General features: G+C 32.9%; 1 pseudogene across 1 annotated transcript; it reads left to right on the top strand.

The window, feature by feature from the left end:
- Positions 1-9876: 9876 nt before the first annotated feature.
- LOC143629282 (protein DA1-related 2-like) lies at positions 9877-12781 on the top strand (annotated as a pseudogene). Its single transcript, XR_013152926.1, has 10 exons — positions 9877-10073; positions 10191-10327; positions 10577-10664; positions 10759-10834; positions 10915-11035; positions 11187-11270; positions 11361-11480; positions 11560-11833; positions 11908-12079; positions 12151-12781. The product of XR_013152926.1 is annotated as a protein DA1-related 2-like (transcript).
- Positions 12782-12990: the final 209 nt, after the last annotated feature.

The raw sequence follows: 12990 nt of genomic DNA, 5'->3' as shown, positions 1-12990 counted from the left end.
AACCAACTTTTGAATATGTTTATCTGAGATTTTTACAATCTTGATGAGGATGATCAAGATTGTTTCACCCACACTTGATTTGAAGACACATTTATTAACGACAATTGCAACGAAATTGGGGGAGTAAAATCTTTGAATTTCATTGCAAATGAATAGCTTCAAATCTTGTAATAATCAATTTCTTTTAAAAAAAAATTGGAACAAAGAAAAGTCATGATAGAGACGATGATCCCAATGCATCGAAAGGTGCAGGTGGTGAGTTGCCAAGAACTGAACAAACTCTTGGGACTTCCACATCTCAGGGGGAGTCAACTGGTACAGCAGGAGTATCAGGTGGTGAAGATGTTGTGGTTGTGGATGATGAGGAAACGTTGGGTGATGATGATGTGGGTGATGAAGATGTGTTACCTGTTGAAGAGATTGAAAAGATAGGTGAACAGATTGTGATCGATAGTGAGATTGAAGAGGGTGAGATTGTGGATGACAGTGTAGAACATGATATTCCAGGCGTTGACAAAGTAAATGTGAGTCAAGATATGGATGTGACAGATGAGTTTGAGTGGGAAGAGCAGCCGAGATGAAAAGAAGGATACGCTCAGTGGTTTGTAAAGACAAAGAAGCCAGCGGTTCCAACCATGTTCAAGAAAAGTTACAATATCAAAGGGTATGCTGAGTCGAAGAAGGGTATAATATGCTGGTTGTATGATGAGCAGTTGAGATTATTTGTGATTAAACGCTTTGATGGGATTCAGTATTTTAAGAGGATGTTAAGATCTCTCAATACCTTGCCTGAGTGTGAGGTGAAGGATTTGGCAAAATTGGGGTTGATTAATAGAAGTGATGATAATATGGCCAGAATAATTGGGAAGATTGTGTGGAAAGAAAGTGTGAAAGAGAAGAAGTTTGAATTGTTAAAGCCGCAGAAAGGGAAGCTGGTTGAAGATAAGGAAAGAGGAATGCGAGCTAATGGAAAACCTTGGATGGTGATGAAATATAAGCCGGTTCGGTGTTTGAAAGAAGTGCCGATGAAGACAATGCCCAAGGATGTTTTAAAGAGTCTAAAGTGGTGGTATGTTGATAGCCAAACAGCTGAAGCGGTTATGGAAGATGAAGACGAACAAGAGATTCTGAAAGTGTATGATCCCATGCACTTGGTAAATTTGTCTCAAGCTGACTTGCAGGTGCTAAACGATAAGTAGATATTCTATATTCCTGCGTGGAAAGATGAAGCCAAGAAATACCAGAGAGTGGTCTCTGTTTGTGTTAGACAGGGCGTTCATGCTTGAAGATGGGTGACACGAGATTTTTGGGATTACTAGACACGAGAATGAAGATAGAGATATGAAGCTACTGCCAAAGGGGAGTCTGTTGGTGCATAATGTTAGCAGTTCAGTATTTAGTGTTTTGTATGTGTCTGTAATCGTGTTAGATTGTTTGTTTTGGTTTTAGATATAATGTCACACAAGTTCGCCTGGGATGTAGGCGAACTTGTAGACAAGCGAAGTTGTCAGCCTAACATGTTAGGCGAAGTTGTCGAGGATTATATAACCTCATCTTCGGCTTGTTTTGTTAAAAAAAAGGTTTTTTTAGAGAGAACGTTTTTGTGATTAGAGATCACGTGTTGAAGTGTTGCAATACAACGTGTTTATTAGTATTGTAACGTGTGTTCGTGTATCGTCTTAACGTATTATATATCTTACGCTCGTATCGTATTACGTGGGGATTCCGCACCCTCGTGTTACGAGATATTCCTGTGTAGATCCGGCTGGGAACCTACAATATTGCACGTACTGTCAGGTTGTAACGCTATGTATAAGGTAAGTATGACATGTATGCTTATGTGTATGAACGTGATAAAGTTAATGAAAGAAGTAAAGGATGGTTGTATGGTTGTATGGTTACGAAAAGGGTACCGAGCCCTAATAATACTCGAGGTATGATGTATGGTTGTATGGTAACGAAGAGGAAATCGAACCCTACTAATATTCGAGAACTAGGGAACCGAACCCTACTAATATTCGAGGAAAGAGGGTACCGAGCCCTAATAATACTCGAGAAAGGAGGGTACCGAGCCCTAATAATACTCGAGAAAGGAGGGTACCGAGCCCTAATAATACTAGAGGAATGTAGGGCGTAATGCTCTTTAAAACGTAAGATATGAAAGCAAGTTAGTACAAAAGAAAGTATGAAAGTATGAATGAAAGAATATAAGTTTGTGTGTATTGTATAATGTATGATTAACTAGAACTCACTCAGCGTAGCTGACTTTTAGTATGCACGCAGGTGAGTAGGATGAGGCAGCTCGCTTGAGGGGACACGTGGCGTTGAATAAGAGACTGGCATCGGAAGGCTCAGGGCGTGTTATGTTTTAATTACTTAGTTTTCGAAAGACAAGTTGGTTGTTTAAGACAAGTTTTGAATTGCTATGAAATGTTTTATTAAAGTTTTTATATTCCGCGAATGTTTTTAATTAACTCTGATATTAGAACTGCGTTTATGAGTAAATCCAACACGAAGGTAGGGCTACCGGTAACGGGGCCTTACAGTCACCTATATATTATATATAAGTATTTATATTTTATAAAAGTTCAAAATTAACCTCCGATTAAAGTAAAGCAACGATTTATTATTAGAAACCTTTGTGTCCATGGATCGATACTTGGTTCTTACCAATACTATTCTACATATACGATAGGTACACTTGCCTATTTTGTGTGTTTAGTCTTTGTAGAAATCACTTTTATAAATTTAAAACACGATCTTGTGCAAAAGCTAAATATCCAATCTACCATCCTTTTATATTTTACAAGCCGCACGCGCAAGCACATCACATATCTCATAAGTTACTTTAATATATGAATCATGGAACAATTATACTTTCATTTAATAACATAGTAAAATTTAAATTCAAAAGTTTATCAATCATTTGAACTGATGCAAGCAATATTCACATTCACAAATTACTTGTAGAGAACAATTCAGTGATTTCCGTATATATGTTTTCATTTAGTAGTATGACTCTTTATTTTTATTTTTCTTAGTAGTTGGTAATTTCTAATGAATCAAATATGAAATACAAACCTCTCATAAATTTTATATTAATCGTGAATCTGATGTATATCTATCTAGTAAAAGGGTCAAGGGTTGAAAAAGGGTCGGACCCTTGAAACCCTTTTACCCTTTTAGGTGAAATTTAAATACCTTTTACCCTATCCATATTATTTATTCGGGTCTAATTAAGGGTTTTAGGAGTCGGGTAACCGGGTTACAAGGGTCCGACCCTTATCTTGCTCACCCCTATTTAAGCTGGTCAACCATTTTTAAATTGCCTGGTTAAACATTAAAGTTGATTTTAAATTTAAGTTGAACTTTTTAAATGGGTGATTAAACAAACATTCATAATTTCTAAAATTACCATCACTAAAATTTATTATTTCTAAAATGATGCAATTTAAAATTTATAAATTTTCAAATTTAAATTAAAGTTGAATTTTATGAATTGCTGAGTAAATTTTTCATAACATGTAACATTACCACGATTAAAATTTATTATTTGTAAAACGAATATTAATATTTAATTTTCTTATTTCAGGTTATGTTCCCAAATTGATATAGCTAATTTCATGGGTTGAAAATTTGTTGATAAGATATCTTATTTTTTTGTTTAATATTGATGTATATTTTTGTTATTATTCATGTATTTATGTATTTTTCACAAGTCATGTAATTTATTTGATTTTTATATAATCAATCATATATAGTTGTTGGTTTTGTCCGTTTAATATATTTTAATCATAACCGATGCGTTAAAGAAAATTTTATTTTTTATCTTATATTTATCTATTTATTAATGATAATCTCTATAATTTATAATAATTATTATAATTTTAGTAATTTTGTTATTATTAATTCATTACCTTTTCTAATTAGTTGTTACATCTTATTTTGGCAGAAATAATAACATTTACACCTTACCATTTTTATATTTCAATATATTTGACTTAATGTCACACCCCCATCTTAGGGCCTAGGCGTGTGACCACAAGTTGGTACCACTTTTGTAAATACATCAGAGTTGCGGGTTTTATTTCAGCGGAAGTCTTTAATAAAATATTATTACTTTGAAAACTTATTAAAAAGTCGGGTTTAAATACCCGTTTAATGTTTACAATACATTTCTTTAGAAAACATAACTCTTTGTAATATTTTGAAATAAAATATCTGAGCCATCAGATAGCATCTAATGACTATAACTCCAATCTTCTATTCCTTCTTGCTTGTATGTTCTAACCTTTCTTGTTTCCCTGTAACATGGGAGGAAAATACGTCAGCACAAAGCTGGTGAATAACGCTGACTCTAAAATCTCTTTTCAATACCTTTGTGAAACCAACAATAATACCTTTGTGACTACTCATTAGACACTCAATTAAATTGGGATTAAATTACCCTAAGTACCATGTACAATTAATTGTATACACAATATCATTTCTCTGAACAGTCCCGTAGACCTTCAGAGGCATGTTGATGATATGCATGGCCTCGGGGAACTCCAAGTCACCATGTATGTTTGGATCCAGACACATGTATACTCTAAATCAGAGTGTCTGTTTCTTATTATTGTACACAAAGCTTTTAAGGATTCGTAAATCCTATGCAAACATTCAGACTCATTATAAAAGGTTTGGGGCGTATTCACCTTTTCTGTTTATAATCAGTTTCTGTTACTGATTCCTGTTTTCTGTTTCCTTCTTCTTGTTTTGTTACCTCAGACCTATAGTACGAGAATAACATTTGTATAAATAACTAGATCAATGATCTAGCTTCAGACCTTTAGTCCGTTTTGGTATAACTTCAACCTTGATAAAATCTTTTGTTTATATAAAACACTTGGACCTTTAGTCCTTTTGTTTATTCATCAATTATGTGCTACGTTTATTCTTCAAGAAGAAACGTCTATACTGAGTTTCTTTTTCAAGAAGAAACATTAATTTCTTTAACTATAATCTATTGTATTATATTTCTTAATCATAAAGAAATACTATTTTGATTATAACCTTCACTTAAGAAAAGTTATATGATTCTTAATTGTAATCAAGGTTCGGCTATACCTCCGACTATGGTCTAAGCCAAATAATAATAATAATAAAATAACTTAGGCAGAACCCCTTACCTCGCATGTGTATTCGGAGTTAGATATTCCTAAGTTTATACGAGTAGCACTTCTACTCTATGCACGTCTATCGAGGCGTTCTTGATCAACTCTTCTTGGCACGCAAATCGAGGCAATGTTCGGTCGCCGGGTCGTGCACGTATTACGAGACAGAATGTCGGGTTTCTTGAGTGGCACACACTTCGAGGAAACACCTGGTTTTTGGCACGGATTACGAGGTGATATATTTTCGGATCGGTGGCACGTAAACCGAGGTAGAAGGAGAAAGTAGTTAGAGAGAGAGTGGTTGTGTTTGGTGTGTGGGAGGAATGGTCATAGCCTCCCCTATTTATAGCCAATTTCGGGTCCCATCACGTACCGCGATGGACCCTTTCTTCAACACCGTCGCGTACCGCGACGGGTACTTTCCTGAGGTTGCGCCACATGGCCTGACACGTTTGCCATGTGTAGCCACGTGGTCTGACACATTCTGCCACGTGTCCCGTCGGACTGCCACGTGTCACCAGAGTGTGACACGTGTTCGTGAGTCATCACGGGCCATCGTGCGCTATCAAAGCGCCACATTGCGCCCAACGCCCTTCGCCGTCGCCCGAGCCCTAGCGCGTGCGCGTCGGGTGCTACGCACTCTCCGCTAGGACCACTTGGTGTATGATATTCATAAAAGAATATTACTATGGAAAATCTCTTTCTTATAAAGAGCTTCCATTTCTTTACCACTTTCCATGTGGGATGGATTTCATCTTCCTTATTTATACATTAGTGGAATGCTTCCACTTTCTTACATCTTCCAATGTGGGATGAAATTTCTTTCATGTAAGTAAACTTAACTTCTAGGAAATATTTTTATTTCCTTATTTTTTCTTATATTTCCTTATTTAATATTTTCCCATGACTTGTCTTTAATATTATTTTTGATCCCTTAACTTTCATAAGTTGTCAAATTTGGATTAAAATTTTGGGGATGTTACACTTAAAACATTATTATGTTATTTTATTGTAAAATACATTATATTTTCTATATATAACCAATTACGTTATATATGAAAAACCCAATAAATAAGTTATAAAGTTTTAATGATTTTAATTACAAGATATTTAAACTTCTTTTAAATTCGGAAATTGACCAATCTTTCAACAAATTTTTAAAGGTTTTAATACTCTCCATAATTTTAAACTCATTTCAAAATTTTTCCATAACTTTTTGAAGTTTTCAAATTAACCGATTTAATTTTCATTTTTGTAATTATTTCTAAATTAATTAGCCATATTAGTAAAATTAAAACCGGTTTGATTTTAATTTTTATGATTTGGCATTAACTAAAATAAGTTATCATTTTAATATTCAAAAAACTGATTGTCAAACTAAAAATACTTACCATAATTGTAATGTAATCTTACTTTAATTTACGTGAATATTAATTATTAACTAATACTAAAATAATAACCGCGTTATTTTAAAACACAATATTTAAATTGACATAATTTCTATTAATCAATACTTAATATATCATAAATTAAATAACCGTTTTATCATCATTTATAAATATTATTCGGCACATATGATTTAGTGAATATTATTAAAAAAGACAACTTTTCATAGAATATTAATGTCACTTTCTATTTCAAAAATTAAATTAATCACATATTAATTTCTTATTGTTATTATTTATAGCAGATTCAATTGATTATGAGATTCCACACCCGAAACATAAGTTTCTTTTTTATATTCACCGTTTTAAATTTGGTTATGTATGTTCAATATTTTTTTTTGAATTTGTGTTCACAAAATATTAATGTCACTAAATTTCTCAATAATATATAATAAACACGTATTATATTTTTATCCATTTTAACTAAAAAGTTTTTTAAACATAATATAAATCTTCTAATTATAACATCCAAACAATTTGATAGTCTAAGTCTTCATAATGTTTCAAAGAATATTAAAAATATTTAATAATTTATTTCCTATGCGTTTATATTTTGTTTTCATTGATTTTACATCATATTTTTTCACCTTTAATTATTTTCAAAGTAAACATAAAATTTTTTAATCTTTCCAAAGTTATTTGAAAATTCATTTATTGTAAAATGTTTTCAAGTTTTCCAATTTTAACAAAATATTAATGTCAGTGATCATTTAAAAATTTGTTGCAAGATTGGTCAAAAATCAAATTTCATAATTTTTTAAAGTTGACTAATTCCAATTTTTTTATATTTTGTAACTATTTTGAAAATATTTCAAAACAGGTTGTTTTAGAATAGTATAAAATTTGTTAGGTATAAAATGACGGCCAAAAAGGTTTTTATTGATATATCTTTTTGGTTTAATGGTTTAAGTTAAAGATATTTTATGTTGTCATTTTACTTTGTTTGTTGTGGTATGTTATTTTGTTTTAATAAAAACAAAAATTTAATAAACACAACTTTATTAATGTTTAAATGTTACTCGTTATTAATATGTTATTATGGTATATTTAATTTGGATGCTATTAATTGTTTTATTATATATTTCAGGTGGTGAAACAAAATGAGTTTCTTTTGATTGAATGTTTGAAGAAGTTTATGGTGGTTTAATATGAAAGTACATGTGTATGTGTTTTGTTGATGTTTTTTTGGTTGTTCAATGTATATTATCTTATTGTAACCTTTAACTTTTAAGATCTAGACAATGTAAATGGTTAACGTTTTGGTCCGAAAGTTTGAATAAGTATTGTGTTGTTTGAATTTGTTGTTTAAATTTATTATGTTTGTTATGTTCAAATTAACTTCCTGTAATTTGGAAGTTTTAATATTAAGACAACGTAAATCTATTACTTTTTGGTTGGTATGGTGATGTGTTAAGTGACAATATAAATCTATCAAGTTTTAATAGTTAAAGAAATATTTTGTTTGTTTAAATTGATGTTTAAGTTGATTATATTTAGTGACAAGTTATTCCACTCGTGCATATACTCTAGTTACCTAACAAATGACAAAGTTTTACACTCTTTTCGACTCACAACCATTCAGGTTGCGTTGAGGTTTTGTTTGATTAACCTATTTCAATGTACTCCTCTAATTATATCGAAACACCTCTAATTATAACTAAATACACAATCAAGTAGTTTGAGAAAAAGTACAAAGGAAATTCACAAAAGTTTGGCCCATAAGAAGGAGCATGCCTAAATCTCCTTACCAAATTAGACAATGATGAAGTTTTTTGTTGAAAATTAAGTTGTTATCCTCCAAATTAGCTAAGAGCATTCTTAACCCATTCTCTAAAGTTGTTAAACCCATATAATTTAGGAAAAATTTTAAGAAAATCATCAAAATCACCTCTCCAATCCATTCCCTATTATATGGATGAGTTATATGGCAACTAAAGTAAATCCCTAAATATAGAGACTCATTTTTTATCCATACCATATAATATATCACATATCTCCCAATCACCATTTACTATATAATAAGACAAAAGAGAAAAAAAATAATAAAGAATTAATTTATGGATATAAATAGGGAATAGAATGTGGAAAAATTTTGAAAAATGATAGATAAATTTATGAAATGATGGTTTTTAGTTAAATTATAGGAAAAATATATGGAATATGATGTGAATGCTCTAACATGTGTTCTCCACCAAAAAAAAATGGGAGTTGTATATGATATTTTAGTATTTCTTGAACTGACCTCCAAATCAAAATCAGCCAACATGTGTTCTCTCCATCAAAAGTTATTGGGAGATGTATAGGATATTTTAGTAATTCTAGAACTAAACTCCAAATCAGATAACATGTGTTCTCTCCATCAAAAGTTATTAGTTGTATAGGATTTTCCAGTAACTCTTGAACAGACCGAAATGGACCAATTAACGGAACTTTAACCCACATCATAATGATTGACCAAATTTGCTTGGGATCCTTTTAGTCTTGTTTATAGGTGTTATGTATATATGGGATTAACATGATAAATTGATGATCTTATAATCTCCTCCGTTGCAACTTTTAATTAAAGTAAATATATATATATATATATATATATATATATATATTACATTATTTGTCACATTGTTTATATAAAATAATAATTGTTTTTGATAAACAAAAAGTGATTTGGAGCATTTACATTGGATTCCATCGACTCCTATAGTCATATATAGACATCGATTTGAAGGAATAGTGATATCGAAGAAGTGAAGGGTACGATGTAAAGTTGTCGTATATTAGATATGTGTTAACATCAGTGCAATATCGACGATCGGGTATACCAAAAAAGACATTGTTAGCCCCCCCCCCCCCCCCCCCAACCCCACCACACCACACCACACCACACACATCTTTTTTTTTCTTTCTATAAATAGAGATAAAACCTTATTATATAACTTTATAGACCAATCAGGCCGTACCACGTTGGTGTTGCCGACTAAAAGACTACGCGTTAGCCAACACAACCAAAAGTTAACACGTGCCACAACTAGGCTAATATTTAGTTGACATGTTTAATAGAGAGAAAACACCACAACCATTTTATTGAAGATGCTAAGCTTCACGCTCAATTCTTTCTTTCTTTCTTTCTTTGTTACACACACAAACACAAAGATGGCATATTACACACACAAACACAAACACAAACACATTACACACACAGCCATTAACTTTCTTCCGATCAAGATTCTCCAGCTATCCCACTTTCCGCTGTTTAAGCAAAGAATATATCTCTCAATCTCAATATTATGAAAACTGTCTTGTACCTTTCTCCATCATAGATTCCCATTTCACTACTCTCTCAAAAACAGAACCTTTAATTATCATCCATAATAATAATAATAATAATGATACCATCAAACCCATCTCTCTGCACCCACCTTTCTGTTTTCTTTCATAGTCCTTTTCACCCACCCACCAATGATGTCTTCTTACGGTATGAATAACAGTGCTAATTTGGGTTCTATTTATAACGCACACCAAGTGTTCGACGATATGCCTCAATGAAACTTAATGTGAAATTTCCTAATTTGCTGTGTTGGTTTTCATGTAGAGAGGAAATTTTGGTGTATGAGATGGTTGAGTAAGCTTTTTAAAGGTTGTTCTAGTACTCGGGGGCTGCTCGGTGCCACGCATCAGCAGTATATTGGAGACAAAAACATGCTTTTGCGCGCTCCTTCGAGATCGTTGGTAAATATTATTATTATTATTATTATTATCATCATTATTATTATTATTAGTAGTAGTAGTAGTAGTATCTTGCTTATTTAGTTTTATAGTTTACAAAACTGATGTTAATTGGTTGCAAAAAGTATAAAAGTCTGTTTTATATTATAGTGCCAGCAACTAAAAAGCATGCACTTTTCTTGATCACTTAAAATTTCATCTTGATTAATATTCTTATAAATTACAACATATTATTTTTTTTAATTTACTCAGGACAATCGAGCAAGAACTGATAAAGAGAGGGAAGAATTAGATCGAGAAATTTCAATATCTTTCGCTGAAGGCTTAAACAAACCAAATGGTAAGATGTTGCAGTTAAAAGAAATTATTTTATACATTTTTTTATCTACTGTTAACTGACCAAAGATAAACACTTTTGCGTTATATTTGTTTAGGATTTGGGTGGCAACCCAACAATGAAAATGACCATGCTAAAGCAATTCATCTAGAATATCAGCCAATAGGATATAGGTACACTTATAATACAAATTAATCAATGTGCATTTAAATCCAAAATGCCAAAAATGGCTAACTAGTTCTAATATTTGTAGAATATGCGGTGGCTGCAACCGTGACATTGGTTATGGAAACTACTTAGGATGCATGGGGACGTTTTATCACCCCGAATGTTTTTGTTGTCGTGCTTGTCGTTACCCGATCACAGAACAAGAGGTGATCATTTTCTTGCTTCATAATTTTGTTCTTTTTGGCCGGTCAAATGATGGTGCTGAATGTTTTCTTATAACTTTTTTTTTCTTATTTGCTTCACGATTTTGTTTTTGTTGACCGGTCAAATGATAATATCGTTTCTTGTTGGATTCAGTTCTCTTTATCAGAGAAGCATGCATACCATAAGAATTGTTTCAAAGACATGATACAGTATAAGTGTGAAGTCTGCTTACATTATGTAATTAACTATCAAACATTTGAAATTTAAGCCCCTTTTATGCAACTAACTTTTTAAAGAGCTAATATGTGAATATAACTTTTCTTAAAGCTTCCCACTAACAGAGCTGGGTTGATCGAGTATCAATTCCATCCATTCTGGCCACAGAAATATTGTTCTGTACACGAACATGATAACACTGCACGATGCTGTAGTTGTGAACGACTCGAGGTATCGTTTCAGAATCTGTTATGTCTCGTAAACTTATTATCAAATCGTTTGATTTTTTTAATGTTTGTGTTTCTTAAAGTCCGTGAACAGAGGATACGTGTCGTTAGGAGATGGGCGGAGTTTATGTTTGGAGTGCATGGAATCTGCAATAATGGATACTGATGACTGCCAACCGCTTTACCATACTATTAGAGACTACTATGAAGGAATGAACATGAAACTTGAACATCAGATTCCCATGTTACTTGTTGAAAGAAAAGCCCTTAATGAAGCTATTGTGAGAGACATATGGTTTCCATAACATGCCCGAGGCACGGGGTCTTTGTATCTCCGAGGAGCAGACAGTTGCAAGTGTAAGTCTTTCTTTTTGTCATTTGAATCGTTTTTTGATCTAAATGATGATATGGTCTGATTTTGTGTGTTTTAGATACCAAAAATGCCGAAAGTTGGGGGTCACGGGTTGATAGGAATTAGAAGTCAACCTCAGAAGTTGACCCGAAGATGTGAAGTTACTGCTATTCTTGTTCTTCACGGTCTCCCGAGGTTACTAACCGGTGCCATTATTGCTCATGAGTTAATGCATAGCTGGTTGCGCCTTAAAGATAGCTAGCTAGAAACTTAATATTATCATCATTTTGTGCATATAATAATATGCTTTACTTTTTTTAATAAGGTTATCGACACCTAAATCCGGAAGTAGAAGAAGGTATATGTCAATTGCTTTCATCTATGTGGCTTGAATCAGAGATGATGCCGGGAACAAGTTCCACGTCAGCAGCCCCGTCATCATCATCTTCGGTAACAAAGAAAGGCGGAAAATCAAGATTAGACAATAAACTAGGCGAGTTCTTCATGTATCAAATAGCTAATGATTCTACACCAGCATATGGAGGTGGATTTAGAGCTGCTAGTGCAGCTGTTAATCACTATGGCTTACGTCGCACACTTGATCACATTCTCATAACCGGAAGCTTTCCTGTGTGACTGATTGGTTACTGTTTTCGTGCCGTGTCGTGTCAGGAATTAACAATATGACATATACGAAGTATTGACCGTTTGTACATACAGTACCATTTATGACGACTTACATCAAACACCAGCCGTGTCCCATATCTGGGCTTTCACTGTCTTCCCCTCAACCTCAACACACTGTGATTGTGAATATGATCAGTTAACATCTATGACGACTTACATCAAACATCTTTCAGGCACTGCAAATATTTGCATCAATTTCACTCCTAAACCCATGGTTTCGTTGATAAAACGTGCAATTGTATACTGCCGTTGCCAACCGGCCGAGCTGAACCCGAGCTTGTTGTAAAGAGCTCGAGCTCTTTTTCTAAGGCTCAACTTCGGCTTGTGAGTCGTTTATTCGAGTCGGGTTTCAGGTTACAGATAAAAATGACAGCCCTAAGCAGGACGCTAGATAAACCAAGAAAGAACAAGAAAACATTACTCAACAAAAGAAAAAAATTTACACTCTTATCAGTTCCTTTAATACTGCTTCATA

The sequence above is a fragment of the Bidens hawaiensis genome, unplaced genomic scaffold, assembly GCF_021521415.1.
Source record: "Bidens hawaiensis isolate Kalapana, Puna unplaced genomic scaffold, B.hawaiensis_p1.1 tig00005179_1, whole genome shotgun sequence".
Classification (NCBI taxonomy): domain Eukaryota; kingdom Viridiplantae; phylum Streptophyta; class Magnoliopsida; order Asterales; family Asteraceae; genus Bidens; species Bidens hawaiensis.
Note: the sequence above shows the minus strand (reverse complement) of the source record. Positions and strands in the feature narration are given on the sequence as shown.